This window comes from Taeniopygia guttata, chromosome 2 (assembly GCF_048771995.1).
Source record: "Taeniopygia guttata chromosome 2, bTaeGut7.mat, whole genome shotgun sequence".
Classification (NCBI taxonomy): Eukaryota; Metazoa; Chordata; class Aves; order Passeriformes; family Estrildidae; genus Taeniopygia; species Taeniopygia guttata.
In genome coordinates, this window is record NC_133026.1 from 119,117,127 (window position 1) to 119,133,993 (window position 16,867).

At 41.1% G+C, this 16,867-nt stretch overlaps 1 protein-coding gene across 2 annotated transcripts in view; it reads right to left on the minus strand.

Moving 5' to 3' along the window:
- The window catches only part of NCOA2 (nuclear receptor coactivator 2), a 186,870-nt gene extending 171,292 nt beyond the window's left edge, over nt 1-15,578 (minus strand). Inside the window, exons 1-2 of one of the 2 annotated variants that reach the window (XM_030266319.4) lie at nt 15,439-15,578; nt 5,716-5,795 (exon numbers count right to left, since the gene is read on the minus strand). The gene's annotated coding sequence lies outside the window, so the exon portion shown is untranslated. Of the gene's footprint in view, nt 1-5,715; nt 5,796-15,397 lie in introns of both variants that reach the window. The other variant, XM_030266320.4, reaches the window with a different exon arrangement.
- Between the last annotated feature and the right edge of the window lie 1,289 nt (nt 15,579-16,867).

The following is a 16,867-nucleotide window of genomic DNA, read 5'->3' on the forward strand; positions in this document are numbered from 1 at the left end:
ACCATTAGCTGCAGATAAACCCTGTTCCACCCCAGGATACATTCTGGAAGTTACATACTGTAACTCGAGACAGAAGAAGTTTTACATGAGTCTGTTCATCAGGACTAAGCAATAAAAACACAGTTAACCAGGATCTGTGAAGAGAAGCCAAGCAAAAAACCACAACTGAAAACTGAAAGGCCATAAAAATTAACCCAAGTGAAATTTCATGTGTTGGCCACCCACTGTTAGAGAAATGTTGATGATTTTATCCCATTTTAAAATACTATTATAAACTGTGTCACCACACAGTAGTTTCAAGCCCACAGCCTGAAGAAAGAAATGTAGGGGATATCTTACTCACTTAAAGCAGTAAAATAGGTACCTAGAGATTGAAGGACAAACGAATCCAAGGCAAAAAGGGATCTTCAATTCTATGTGTTACTCATAAGGATAATGTTTTAAAGTTTAAGTGAGAACATTCAAATATAAGCTAAGAAAAACATGCTGAAAAAATGTGAATAGAAACATTTTAATTCCTCCTGACACTACTACAGCTTCCCTCAAGGAAAAGCCAAATTGCAATACCTACTATAAAAATAATTCTTTTCTCAATTCTAATTTTAAATATTCCTAGTTTGCCTATTATTGTCATTTTGAAAGATACAGAGTCTGGTGTACAGAGAATGCTGTAGTTTATTGATTTGGGATTACTGAAGGAAGAAAAGTACTGATAATGAAAAAAAGGCAAAAATCTGGACCATAAAAACAGATGTTGGAATAGGAGAAGTGAGCATATTTTTCATTTATCATGGCCACAGTTGCAAATAAAGTTTCAGCAACACATTTACACACATACTGTAACAGATACTGTGTACAGAAGAGTGACAGTACCCTTTTTTGGTTGCAGTGAGATGACTAGAGAAGGTTTCTGTAATATATTTGAATAGTTAAAGCCCTGCACAATGATACTGTAATACTCACCAATATTTCTCAATCATTTTCATCATACTGAACTTCTGTGACTTCTCTAACAAGGACCTTTCATCTGAATTTTTCAACCTCCAAAGTTTATTTTAAAAAGAAAACCTGTAATTTCTTGGCAGTGCAGTTAATATAAAAGCAAATTAATGAGAGAGAGACACATTGTACAATACTTTATATTATAATATTCTACAAATTTCCTTACCATTATAGCAGATAAGTCTTCTGAGCCTAACATCCCCACAGTGCGGTATTGGAAAAATTCACCCACTTTAATGTACACAAATATCCATGAACCTCAAAGTATTGTACTATAATGCTGTCAAATAAACAGACTACTGGAATTCAATTTCCAGAAAGCCAAGGCAAAATCTACTGGCCTTCATCTGAAATACCAGTGCCATTTCAAAGCCCTGTATTTAATTAATACTATTTACTGTCAAGAGCCAAGCCGTGTAAATATTTCACTCTTTCCAATTCAGGGACTGAAGACAGGCCCAGAGGAAAATCTGCCCAAGTAAATGCATCTCATCTTCTTTGATGAGGCAAGTGCTCAGTTGTCCTGTTCTTGACCCCTCTGGAATTCTGAGGCTCCAATACTGGTGATACAATGTCATCAATCTATATATAAAATATACATTGATTTTCCACAGATGATAATGACAGCTATTTCTTCTGCTAATGCTAATACAGTATAACTTTGTCCATATAAAAAGGTTCCTATCAAGGTAAGAAATGAAAAATCTTAGCAAAGTCCATTACAAAGTCAAAACCAATATTTAAAAAGTGAATAAAATCAAGTTAGCAATCCCATTTCCTAAATATTTTTTATTTATCTCACTGAAACTGCAATGTTCAAAATAATCTTCCAGGATATAACTACATACAAAAGGCAAGCTTCAATCAATTGAATGAGCATTTTCAACAATCCTGGATATATATTAAGTTTGGTCCATCAATGCAGTAAAAAGTTCACTGACAGAGCCCTCCATTTAAATCCGTTTATAGTAGTTAATGAGTTTTACATATATAAGAATAGTTTAATCCAGCTTTACAATGAATTTGAACATTGTGGCCTCAAAACTACAAAAGTACTTTAAAAGTATTTCCATTACTAACAAATCTAGTTCTGCTAGTTGCAAGCATAACATTTCTCTCTACAGCACTCTAGATTTTCATAAAATTTAAAGGAAAGAAATGCAATATACTACATCTGTGTAAATTTCAACTTTTCCACAAAATAATGTTTTTCATAAACTTCCAGTTCCAATTTTAGGGGAAAAAAGCTTTTAGGGGGCAATTGTATAAATCTTAATAGATGCTCATTTCCTAATACTTCAGTGCTCATCGCACCACCCACACAGAGCTTCACTCTCAGATTAGGAGTATCATTTTAACGCTGATTACATTAAATTCACCATAATCAAGCATCCACTTTTACAAGCATCTTCATAGGCAATTCATGTTAACTAATATCACTACTGAACAGCAGTGACTGAACACAGAATAATCTTATCACATTTCATGCAAGACACAACTCCCCAGTTTTGAGGTCTAGCAATGAAAACACATTCCTTTTATTTATCACAAACCAATTCAACATAGATTAAGCATCCTTCACAGAGAAGACCAGATTCATTAAAGATTACACATACCAATATTTTATTTCAACTATTTCAGAAATACAGCTTCTGTGGGAATTAGGGTGTTCTGAACTGACTCCAGGGCTCTAGGTAAGCATCATTCCAGCCCTGCTTTGCAAGATCACAGAAGCCAGCTCTGCCTTATTCAGGTTTGGTACTTGAAATCTACTTTAAGTTTCTCATTTGCATCCTTAAATTAATACCCAAGGCTCTTAAAACTTGTTTCAATATAAGGCAGTTTTATTTTCAGTACTGCACTTTATTTTCTGACAGCATTCCCTTTACACAAACATGTATTAAGAGAACACAGTCAAAAATAAGACATTTGTCAGAATTTTCTGTATCTACTACAGCTGTAAACAACAAGCACTATAACTCAGAATAAAAAGACACACAAATATTTTCTATCACACTTGACACTAACTACAACACAAACGACAATGAAATCACTACAAAGTTAGATGGAAACAGACTCTCCAGATCAAGAGTGACAGAAAACTGATATTTCTCTAACCTATGTTCTTTTTGCTGAGAACTATTCCTTACAAAGCAAACCACTTCATGAAAAAAATGAGAGATAAAAAATGCTTTCTGACTGATAACTTTTAGACTGGAAATTAAAACAGATTTTGTATCTGTTTGGGGTTTTTGTAAGTCTATACTTATCATCATTCTAATTGCATCCCCTTTTTTGTGAGCACACAGCAGCTGCTAACCACTACCTAAACTAACATGAAAAATAGACCAAATAAGCCTTAACTAGTAGGTTCATATTCCAGAAAAACCTTGATAGAATGATAGACAAGCTGAATGTGCACAATTTCAGTCAGAGTCATGGTGCAGTCTCACAACATACAGTCAAAACCAACATCCATAATTGCACAAGAAACACTAGTCAAAAGCCAAGGCCTAGATTTCTTAAATGACACTCCAACTGATGTATCCTTCTAACACTAGTATAATTTCAGATGGGTATACTGATTAAAATAAACAGCTACAGCTCTTTGATCTTGCAACAGAGAAGGTGAACATGCAAGTATGTCAAATAATAGGGCTTAAGCCCTGGACACTCAAAACTCAATAGAAAGATTTCCAAAGATTCAATGGAACCAAAATTTTAAGCTATTCTTTGGCTTATGGAACCTACTTTTGCTAAACTGTCTATAATAGGAACACAGATATAACCACACACTTTAAAGTAAAAGGATATTTTGAGTGAAAACTATCTTTCTGCATCATCCTTGCCCTATAAATCCTATCATTACAGGATTTTTTACAGTGGTTTATTCCTCAATGTCATCACCATAGACTTCATATACAAATATTCATGTCATATTTACTCTTATTAAAGGTTTTGAACTTCCTAAACACAGAAACTGTGTTTCAGTCAGCATGTGTGAAGCTACCAGATTATTTTCCATCAGTGTATCATCCAAATCTATAGTTTTGGTGCAGAATGTAGCAACACTAAAGAAAAGACAGGTTGGTTTTTTATTCTCCATATAAATTAATTAGGAAAAAAAACAGGTAATTATATGGAAATTGCTCTTTATTTTCATATTTCCCTAATGCATTCAGTTTTTTAATCAAAAATTGAAATTGAGACAACTGAAAACAAACATACAATCAACTTGACAACAAAATTTCATGTTCTCTATAGAGAACCCTGGCAGTGACATTTTTCTCTTTATTACATATACCTAACTCATTCTGAGTGCTATTCACTAGAAAACAATATTTTAGAGTATTTGCATTTTTTTAAACAATTTGCTTAAATGATTACAAAAGCGGATCATTATTGAGAAGACCTGCAAAAGTACATTATGATTATGCAGTGTAGGTAAGTAGTGTAAATAAATAATAACCAATATGGTGTAAGCAATAAGTGTAAATAAGTAATAACAACTCTGTGGCTAAGCATTTTCAAGTTAATATAAAACAAAAACAAATTATTAACCAGAATTATAAACTTCATTGAATAGAATGAACTCCAGAGTGTTTTATCTGAACTGAAAAGGGAAAAGACAGAAAAAAAGCACTGGAAAACTGCTTAACCTGTTTTCTCATTCACTGATGCTAGAAAATTAGGAAAGTTTAAAGAAAAGCACTGTTGGTTTGCAAAAACTGCTGAACATAATTAACAAAAGAGGAAATGATACTTGATGTGGGCTTACATAATTTTACCCATATTTGGTCGGCATTTTATAAACAGTCATCCACCAAACAACTAAAAACTCTTTCACAGGCTCATTTCCCACCTCTATATTTAGTGTGCAAGCCTCAAAAATACATATTTCTGACCTTAATAAGTCACTCTATGTGTTAAAAGACAACATTTATTCATGAGTACACTGAAATGGTTCTCACATAAAATCTCAAATGCGTATTTGTTGTAAAAGATTTATACCAAGTGAATATACTGATATATCAAACATACCTAAAATAAAACCACAGCATTTATAGTCTACTTTCTTTCACTGCACTACCAAACTATTATTAGTCTGCATTTAAACAATCCGCAGGGGTCTCTTTTTCTAATTCTCAGTGGTATTATCCCTTCTTGAGAGCAGAGTTAAACAGGCACAGCACTGCCTGATGGAGTCATAAGACAGTAATTCTTGAGCAACAAGCAGTTTAAGTCATCAGTGTCATTATACCAATTTCAACCCTCAATTTAAGTAATTTATTAGTGCAGAGAGTTGGATGGAAAAGCTTGTATTATTTCATATTCAACCTTTGCCATAAGACAGACCATAATCAGCACATCTGAAAAATGTCAATTCCTTAGTTACAGTATAAAATACCAAACAAACCTAATAATAAAGGCTGAAGGGATCAACATGCAATATTCCTTCTCAGCAGAAAGTCCCATTCCTGGTCCTGGCACCAAAGCAAGGACCCTCTGCTTCCATAACCAGTCTCACCATTATTTTCAAAGTTTCTAAAACGTCTTTCCACTCAGTGTACAGTATCTCATGTTACTTAACACCAAGGTTTGTTCTGCTGTATCCACACAATCAGTTTAAGACATCTCACATCAAACTCCCCAGTGAAGAAGATAAAACTGCAACACAATCCAATTAAATGCAATAGGATATAGACAACTCACCAAGACTCAGCGATGCAGACAATGATTTCTAGGGGCTGTGTATGCAGGGGGCCTCACTACTCAGACACATCTCAAGTACACTAGGAAGAAATTTGAGAGAAAAATATTAGTCTTTTTTTTGGAGATGGGCATGGAAGAACAAAAACATGACAGCACGTTGCTGTTCTAAGCACAACACAACGAGGGAAACGCAAACTGTGTGGAGTGTTATCTGCTTTTCCAGACATAACTACAACCCCCTTCCAGCTTCACAATCACTCCAGTCACACAACTTCCTTTCTACCTGCTGCTTACTGCAAATTCACAGTGATAGCAGCTAAAATGTTTACATTAACTTACACAGTACACAGCCTCTATTTTCACTAACGAATCTATGAGAACTCTGAAAGTGCTTGCTTCCTTTTTTGGTTGACTGCTTGATTTGACAGCACATTAGTTTCAAATCTCTAAAAAGGAGAAACTGGTGCTCTTTCAACAATTATTATAAGTTGCATGTTTCTTCTCTCAGTCTCCACTTACAATACGCCTGACCCAAGTGACAAGCATCAGTGAACAGAAAGCCTTTCACTCATATGGAGTCCCATAAAGCAGGAAAGACTCCACAGAACAGAGGCCATACATTGCACAGCAAAATAATTCCTTCAAGGGAGGAGGAGTGTGCCACTGCCCACACAAATATTACACCTGAATTTCTGTTTGTAGGTCAGAGAGCACTTTATTACAAATGTATCCAAGCAAACCACCAAAGAGCTTTCTACTTCCCTATTCTGACAAACTAAAAGGCAGATAAAGCAAATGAGAACACAAATACAATGGAAGATATGCTACAAGAGTCATCAGCAAAAAACAAAAAAAGCACCATACACTAATTATGCCTTGAGAGTAGCAGAATTTAGAATCAATCTCTTTCTTTGCCATTTCTGCCACCTTACAGGAACCTTCTTCAAACAAACTCTGCGTAAGTTCTTTCAGTCACAGACAGGATACCACTACAGTAACAGACTATTTAGGGGCATCACTAACAAAGTGTTCTTATATAAAAATATACACACAGAAGATAGGACTACATTATTTCATCAGGAATGTCCAAAAAGCACACAAGCTCTGTGGATCACTAACTCAGGGCTTTGAGTGGATCCTTGTTGACAGGAAAAATCATCTTGTCTTGGAATGAAATGTTAAGTAAGCTACTAGATATTCTGGCAGTTCAGAGGCACCAAAGAGAAGCCATAGCCTCAGCAGCACATGGGGCTGCGGCCCCAGGCCACAGTGGGGAGACCTTTTCCCATGAGGGGCAGCAAACAGGACAATGCCTGTGCAAATAGGAGCATTTCCCACTCATCTCCTGTCTTTTACCTGCTGTGCACCAGTGAATGAGTATTTTACTACCATTTTGTTTCTTGACAATTAAGGTGGCTGCTCACTTTTATTTTCCTGCTGTTTTTCCCTATTTTTTATATCCCACCTCCTGGTCTCTGTGACCTCCAATAAAGCCACTCAAGGAGTCTGCACACAAGTCATGTGGCTCCTGACCCTTACAGTAGTGTCCACAAGGCCCCACTGGAAAGGACAAGCTTTGCTGATTTTCATTTTTCTATTCATAAAACCTTTAACAATAATATTGTCTGAAAACAAAGACAACACATTATAGCTTCACACTAGAAGCACTACCCTCGAAACAAAAACATGACTAACAAGACCTCTCTTCGAAAAAAAACCTCTTGAATTACAAAGTAACTAGCGACAGGCTCATGTACCTGAACAGATGTATTATCGAGTATATTTCTGATACATTTTTCTAACTAAACTAGACTGTCAAGTGAAGAAAAGAAGTGATGAACGTGAAGTTATGGACAACAAAATTATCTGTTAGCCCTTTGCCTTTCCTTCTGAAGCCCACTCTGCAGGCTGAAGAAAAAGCAAGCCAACTACCACCTATGCCTATGCAAATTTACTCCCAACCCACAAGAATCAGGAGCTTCTTGGAATGACTCTCAGAACTCAAGGGAGCGTCTCTTGCAACAAGCCAGGTCTCACAGTAGCATAACTCTGTTAACAGTGGTGCACAAAGACCCACATGAACAGCAGGTCACTGCCTCAAACAATACACAGATTATCAACATTACCAACAATATAAAAATGGAATGCACCACAGCCACACCTGTCATTTTCCAACACCACCATCCAACCCTCCATCCCACAAAGAGTAAAAGAAAACTCTTTTAAAGGTCGAAAAACCTCAAGTAAAAACAATTGATATGGATGGAACAGAATAACACTGTCTTCTGACTTCAGAACACTTTACATCTTTATTTTCCATTTGTGCAGTCACTTATTTCCCATGCAGTCTCTATTCCAGGTACCTAAGGTGTGTTTACCTCCGTTGTCCATAAAAACTTAATTGTGAACAAAACACACAACAACAGTGCTACAAACTACAGTTAAGCTGAAAGGGAGTGGGAACTGCCACTTTCAGACATACTTGGAAGAGATCATCCACAGCATGCAAGCTTAGTGAGCATGAACTTAGCAAGCTTAGTGAGGCTTTTCTCATCTACATTCAGTCTTCAGGTTCCATCATTCCTAAACTAAGACAAAAAGGAGCCACAAATGATCTCACCATCCTGCAGTTATCACTAGCTCCACACAGAACTGTAGCAAGAAAATACTTTTGAGGCCTCATGAAAAATTCAGTATCTTTGTTTCAAAGTAACGCTTTAAAAAATCTAGCAAAACAAGCAAAAGTATGTTTGCACTGCAAATGCCAACAAAAATTGGCAAGCAATTAAAATTAAAAAAACCTTCAAACTATGCTATTAGAGCTACATTTTATAGCCTGTAAAGTATCAACAAGTTTTGGGGTTTTTTTTTTTACCCCAGATAATAGCAACAACTCTTCTGGACTCATTTAAAGAAAATAGTACATTTCTAGCTTTAAATTTTAATTTTGGAAAAAATACAAAGATTTGGACTGGAAGAAGAGCTTTTCTCCTTGAGAATATAATTGAAAACTGGAATTTATTCATTTATTTCTATGCACTCAATATTCCTCCACAAAAATCTATTTCAGAAAATAGATAGAACAGGATGAGGACATTGTTCAAGTGCCTGGAGACCAAGGTATAAAACTGAGTGAAACTAGCAAGTGAAATTAGTTGACAGTAATCACATGTATTTCTCAGAATATGTAAGTACTTGGTCAGCAAGTCCTGACAATAATTTTGAAAGAGTAAAGGGAAAGGGCTGAAGAGCTACTTTGTGAACTCAAAGCATGGTGTAAGCAGAATGAAGAAAAATAATCTCCACTGTAGCCTAAATGATACTTGAACTCTCAGGTTCACAAGTATTAAAACTTATGACCTTGGGTTTTCATGGGGTTTGGGTTGCTTTGGCTATTTTGGGGTTTTGGTATTTTTATTAATTTCTAATTGCATCACACAAGCATATGATGAATTTGTAAGTTCATAAACATATGTGTAATAAAAGTGTCAGCATATACTCTCAAATTTATTCATAGGCAGACTTTCCTCTATTCTCAAGAAGTTTTATTTTTAAATGCACTTTAGTATCTCCTACATAATCCATGAAGTACAAATAGGTGACAAACTGCATTGTTTTTAATTGGAGTGATTCTCTTCAAAATCCATGGGCCAGGCTCATTAGAGATCAATACTGACAGCAATGAAAAACTGAATCTGTTCACACACAGATGAATTACAGCATAGGCAGAGTAAGAGTAAAATTCTATAATAATTCTGACTTAACAAGCAAAATGTTCTTTCACTTTCCATGCCCATTCTTCAGTCCCAGGCTTCTCCACTGAGGCAGCCAATAAAGCAGCCAATTGTGATATGCCCACTATAAATCCTACCCAAGAGCAACAATATGTCTTACATAGCTCACTAAAAAAGCATCAAAATAGCAACTCTCAGTCAACACTACAGCAGATATATGTTCTCACTATGTCCCCTCATAGAAGCTCATGTGCTCCATACTACCCAAGATTTATGGATAAATCAACACATTCAGTAGATATTTTAATTAATTTGTCGCCTATACTCTCTGCCTTTTCATTAATCCAATAAAAGTTTCCATGTAATGGGGACTATTGTAGCAAAATACACGTTTTCTTTTCCAAACAGAAAATAACTTCTTGAAGTTTAAAAACAAAGAGAAAAACGTAAATAGGATTTACTGAGGACATAGCATCTTAGCTGCAAAAAGCAAATGCACATTCAAAAGAAGTTTCTTCTTAATATCTAAGTAATGGAAGCACATTCACAGAAAGAGTGAGATTTACTATCAGTTGTAACTGCAAAAATGAGAGCAAAGAAAAAATAGTATCTGTCTGTAACTGTATTAATGGGAGATTGTTATGGAAGCCATTTAAGGAAATGCAAGACTTGGAATAGCATAATGATGAAGCTGCAGAAGAAAAAAAAATGTGCACATTGTTAATATGCTGCGGTATAGCTTCAGACACTTAAATTAATGAACTAATTTCAAACTTCAAGATGTCAAGCACTCTGATGACGATACATTTTCCATAGGAATTGTTTCCATTATATATCCATAAAACTCTTAAATAAATTTTCCATTAGTCTTTCATTTGAATAACGTGCAATTTCCACAGAAAAAGATTGAAAAATCATAAACAGTTACAAAACACACTGCAGCAAATCTACCACATTCAAGATCTATTTTTCAAACTGTTCAACTCAAAATAATTGTATAAAATCGGCAAAAGTATTCCAGATGCTGAGGAGAGGAAAGGCTCTTCTAGGTAATAGGTAAATGCAGGGCTGAATGAAAGAAAATTAATTTCTTCCACTCATTTTTCCATCTCCTAAATGTTATTTCTGAATACTCACAACACTGACAAAACTGCTTTGTCTTAAAACTGTCTAAAAAATACCCTGGGTTTTTTGTCTTTTTTTTTCTAATTCTGTATCTTAAATTGATTAAACTATACAACCTGTCATTTTTCATGTCAGATTTCTACTTGGTATGTTTTGAAAAAGCTGAGCTACTGAATCATTAAAATAGGGAGTGTTTGCATAATGTAAATACTGCTGACAAACTACTAACTGTAGAAGTGGTAAGATGCCTTTGTAATATGTAACCACTGATGTAATATTAGAAATTATTCTTACTACTCTAAGTTACCATTTCAGCAATACATATGACTGTTTAAAATGCTATTCCAACACAGAGCAGGAGTCCTGGAAAATGTATTTTATTCCCTGAAATAATAAAATATTATCAAAATATTATCTATAATAAATACATTAAATATATGTTATCTAAGCCCCATTATCCTGACGGGTAAAAGCCAAAGAATACTTCTGTAGGGTTTAAATTCCCAGGAGAAGAAGAGCTCAGATCCTGTCTGCAAGCACACAATGGAATCACAGCTGACGATGCACATCTTTTTCTGGATGTCTCCATATGCTCAGGAGGGTTTTTCCCCTCCTCTCCCTCCCTGTTTCTCCCTCTCCGCCTCCCTTGCTCCAAGCATTACATTGAAGAATTTGTCATTATCTGCTGCCAGAAGTATAAGAATGTTTTAACAACTAACAAAAATAAAGCAGTGCAGTGAACTTCACCTCATTTAAAAATAAAAATAGGGGATCCTGCCAGAGTAGCTGTCTCTAAGTTAACTAACAGTAGAAAATGGGTGGATGAATGAATGCTGTTACATGTCTTCTATAAAGTAATTATCAATGTTACTCTGTTCTTAGTTTAAAATGCTGTGCCACACAGCAGAGTATATATAGCAACAACACATTTAACCTCTGACCTCTAAAGCCAAACATGGACATAAATGAATATTGAGCATTTTAATGCCTATCAGAATACTGAAGAAATGTGTGGAATTTGTTAAATATACCTACTTGCATGCAATCTGCATTGTTTAGAGAGGCCAGACACAGCCAATGTACAAAGAACTGAACATGGCAAGAACAGTTTTAGTTCAGCGTTCCCTTTCTCCAATGAACAATCTATTTGTGCTCGGCAGACAAAGAGAGTTAGAGAGTTACGTTTATATTTAAATTTGGTAGCAATCCTTAGTTAGTCTTTTTCTTTCAAATGAACCGACAGCATCCTCAAGGCTTAGACCTCTTAAGCCTCTGCAATTCTGGTGTCAGGTGCTAGAGAAACTCCAGCTGAGCGCAGAAGCCCAGATTTTGCCAATGAGACAGTGACATCAGCAACAAAGGCAAGGAGCAGAAGACAGTGGGCATTGTAGCAGCAGCTGGCTGGCTCACTGACTTTGTTCTTCCTGCTGCAAAATCTGGGCTCCCTGCAGATGGGCTAGCTCTTACTGGATTTTTGGAGGACGGAGGGAAAAGTTCAGAATGCCAACACTACAGACGGTTTACATGCCTCTTTCAACAGAGCCCTTCACCGTTCTAATGAGCAAGCTACATCCTAAATAATTATAAAAACATAAACATTATTCTTAAGTAATTAATTTTTACTTCAGAGTCTCAGTTTAATGCAATACACTACACTACATATGAATAAATCCCTTCTATTTTCTAATGTTTCAACCAGAAATAACCTTTATTTTCTCTTTCAAACAGCATGATTCCAGTTTAAAAACTTAAACTGGGTCCAAAAGTACCATTCTTGATGGCTATGAAGTATTCAAATGTTTTGAGTCTCAAATTTAGCACTAACACCACCAGGACACACAATGAGGAATTTACACACTTAGTAAAGAAGTGCCTTCATACATTGCCGAGATACTGAAGAACCACAACAGACATGGATTCTCTCCCTAGTAAAGACCACAAGCCTGAGAAAATACAAAGTTGAGAAAGCTTCATGTTTTATATGAAATAAAAGGGTACAGTGACTAAAAAGATGAGGTGATTGCAGCACGTTTGACATGCATTTATTGCATAATGCTCAGTGAGATAAAAACATAATAAAAATAATGAAATTCTTCAAAATATTGCACGATGTTGAAAAAAGATGAAACCTTTCTTCTTAAAGTTGTACTCGATATTCTTGAAGGTTGAGTCCATGACAAAATATTTCCTTCAAGACTGCAGATAACTAAGATTTCCTAAGAACATTAAGCTTCTCCACTTATGGATTAACCATTGGGGGACAATTTTCAACTTTCCTTATCTTGTATGACACATCAGAGCCAACTTCTATGTCCAGTCCCCAAAGAGCTGTTACCATAAATGCAAAAGTGAGAGATACAAATGCATCAGTGTCCATATGTGCTTGCGTACACGTCTGTACATGGAAATATGTGCAAACCTGGTATACCCTATTTGTGACACCATTGCTTACATAAACAAACAAGTCTTCTGGAAAAAAGTAGGAGGCACCAAGTACCTACACCAAGTGCGATAAAACAACCAGTTTCCATCCACACTAAGCTGTATTTCAGCAAACAAGATCTCTGCTTTGGGGTGTAATAGTTTCAATATGACATTAAAAATTATATTCAACATGGGCATTTCTCAGAGAGCATCCAACACAGTGGACCAGCAGCTTTGGCGTTGCCAGAGGATTCCCCATGAGAGGAGCCCACCAGGTGGCCCAACACTGCCACTGGGTTATAAGGAGCCAGGAAATTAACTGACTAGGGTTGTTTTTATAGTTCAGTACATAAAAAACCCAAAGGGATAAAATCCAAATGACTGCCTTCACCCGCAATAGCAGAACAAAAACGAAAAAAAATGCTTTAAGTACAAACACTGGCAGTCTTAAATGCTTACTTATTTACAGTGGCAATAGAGCTCTGCTGTAACTGCCATAGCCAGGCAGTATATGCTTAGCTCAAATTATACTTAAACATTATGTGTTCAGTTCTAAATCCTATTCACCTGCTTCTTACTACTCAGAGACAAAAAAAAAAAAAAAAAAGAAAAAAAAAAGAGAGAAACATATAAACAATTGATTATTATCAAACAAGCAGGCTGTTCTCCTTTCACAAGGAGACTCTCCAAGGTAAATTACAAGTATATTTATAGTGTCCCACATACACACACTTCAGACCAAAGTATACAGGCTAACTCAAACTAAGTACATATCATGAGATACACGTATCACGACTTCCCAGTGACTGCCAGCAACCTCCTCGCTTTTTTTTTTCCTTTTTTTTTTTTTTTTTAATTTCCCTCCCCCCCACTTTTTTCTGCTAGGCTCTGGGGCAGGTTTCCCACAAACTACACGGCCTGAATGCCCCTCTCCGGCAAGAGCAGAGTGCGGTCCGCGAGCCGGGGGAACGCTCAGGCCCAAGCGGCGGCGAAGGAACGAGGGGCAGCGAGGCAGGCGAGGGACGCGGCTCCAATTACGCCTCGGCCCGCAGCCTGGGAGCCGCGCGGTGCCCGCGGCGGCGCACACACCGCCCCCCGCGGAGGAGGGGAGGGGCCGCGCACCCGCCCTCCGCGGAGGCAGCGAGCACCTCCGCGCCCCTCCCCCGCGCCTCACGCGTGGGGCTCCGCTGGCCGCGGAGCGCCCCGCCTGCGGCCGCCGCCCGCTGCGGGAAGCGGGAGGGAGCGGAGCGGCACCCGCCCAGGGACCCCGGCCCCGCGCCCGGCCGGCTGCTCCCCTCTTCCCCCTCCTCCTGCCGCCGCTCCCCGCCCCGCGCACACACGCAGACACACGGCACTGCGGCGGCCGGGCCCCCACCCCTCCCCGGGCCGCGGGGAGGCGGCGGCCGGGCGCCCCGGGCTGCGCTCGCACGCAGCTGCGACGCCCCGCCGCCCGCCCCCGCGGCTCGGCCCGGCGCTGCGCGGCGCGCACGGGCAGGCACAGCCCCCGCGCAGAAAGTTAGAGAAGTTGCCCGCTTCGCCCCCTCCTTCCCCTCGCGTCCCCTGAGAGCGCGGAGCGGCGGTGAGGCGCCCTGCGCAGGGGGAAGGGGAGAAGGCGCCGGGCGGCGCGCTCCCTGCCCGGCGCGGAAAGGGGGGCGGCCGGCTCGGCCCCGCGGACGGAGCGCGGAGCGGCCCGCGCCGCTGCGCACCGAGTCGTTGTCAGCCGGGGAGGAGGAGGCGGCGGCGTCGCTCTGCTCCCCAGATCACCCCCTTTTGTCATCAGGGAGAGACCCTCCCTCAAGTTTCGCTATCGCTGCGTGGTGGGGGTGAGGGGGAACGTCCTAAACAGTCCCTTCAAAATCGCACCCCGCTGCCCCATCCTCCCCCGGCCCGGCCAGTCTCTGACCCCCAGACCAGCCCCTCGCCTTCTCGGTTCCTCGCACTTTCCCCCCCCCGCCCCCAGCCAGGGGCGCGGAGAGGTGGCACCCGACCTCCGCCTGGCCTGGAGCAGGAAACCGGCCCCTCGGCCCGGCAGGGTGGGGTGCCCTATCCCCCTCCCCCCCCCCCCCTCCGCCCCCGGCCGAAACAGGGGGACGTCCCGGAGAAGTAACCCCGCACCCACCCCCCACCGCCGGGCGCGGGGGTGCGAGCACGATGCCCCGGCAAGGGGCGGCCCGGCGGCCCCTCCGCTCCTCACGGAGGGGCCGCAGCCCCCGCCCCGCTCCCCCCGCCGCCGGCGCGGGGGAAGCCGCCTCGCCGCGGCCGCGGTGCCGCCCGCCAACGCCGCCCCTCCGCGCACCGGCGCGGCCCCGGGCGTCCCCCGGCGCTCCGCGGGGCGGCCGGGCAGGCGCGGGGGCCCAGGCACACCCCGCGGCGCGCCGGGGCCGTGCGGGAGCCGTTACCGGGGTCAGTGCCGTCTCCCGCCGCTGCCGCCGGCGCTGACCTTCGCTTTGTAAGATGAAGCTGAAGCTGGGGCTGCGGCCGCCATGTTCCTTTTTAATAACTGCCTGCTTGTTTATTTCAATGGAGACCCTCCCACCGCTCGCCCTCCTCCTCCTCCTCCTCCCCTTCTACCCAGAGGAGGGCTGGACGGGGAGGAGGCAGGGGGAGGCACAAGTCACTCCCCCCTGCCCCCGGGCACGGCGGCAGCGGCCGGGCCCCGGGCGGGGGGAGGCCGGGCCGGGCGGGTGGGCGGCAGCGCGGCGCGGTCCGGGGGCCGCCGCCGCCCCTCGCCGCTGCCGCTCGGCGGAGCGCGGGGCCGCTCGGCGCCCCGCCCGCGGGGACAATGGCAGCCGCCCGCTCGCAGCCCTGCGCAGCGCTCGCGGGAGCCTCCTCCTCGGCACCCGAGCCGCGCAGAAAGGGGAAGGGAAAAACAAAGTCCTTCGCCCTCGGAAGCGAGAGACTTTGGCTGTGGCCCTTTGCTGTTCGTCCTTGGAGGAACCCCGCTCCCAGGCGGGACCGAAGCAGTCAGCCCTCTTTCAGTGGCCCATATTCACGAAAGCAAGGCGGGGGGATACAGTATTCCTTCCTTTCTTTGCCTCCGGAAAAAAGAGACATGTTGAAAATCGTGTCAGCTCTATCTCACTCGTGGGAGCAAGAGGATTGAGATGAAGGCTTTCCCTAGATTGGAGGAGTGAATACATGAGTTAAAATTTGTTAAGGGCGGGAGGGCAATTGTTAAACATTGCCCTTTAGTTCAGGAAGCAAACCGTGATGCAGAAATCCTATCTTACAAGAAAAGCTTTACGTTTTCACACGTAACGATAATGGCGAGTTGTACTTTACACTGCAACAGTCGTTATTTTTGACATTTTGTAGCCTGAACGTGCAGCCCCAAGCTGTTCTGCAGATTATATATTGTTCCTGGTGGTATAGCTAACTCTGTTTGCAATTAGGCTCGTCCAATATTTTTTTGATCATAATTCTTGGTTTTCAGATGGTTACATTTTGCCTTACTGTGCTGCATAAAATTTCCCATACTTGTCTGTTTTTATTTTTTAAGCTGTTTTTTTGCATTGGGCAAAAATAGTTCAATTATTTCTCCAAACAAATTAAAGAAAAACTCTTTCCCACTCTCCTCTCTCATGATAAAGGAAGAAGCCTTTAAAATCAACTAGCTGAAAACTTGCAACATTTTCTTCTTCGACTGAGAAAACTCAGAAATGGGAGGGATGGCCATCAGAAATCTATTTGAATTTAGTCCCATTAGAGATGGGGCTGGAGGGATTGTCGTTCTTATATGCTCAATGGGAGCTTTGATGTGATAGTAACCAAAGATCCAATCCACCTTAATGCCACTGTTTTAGCTGGAGTACTTTTGACATCATCTTCAGAAGACAAGGCTCCAGCGCTGGGCTGCAGCAGCTGGAGAG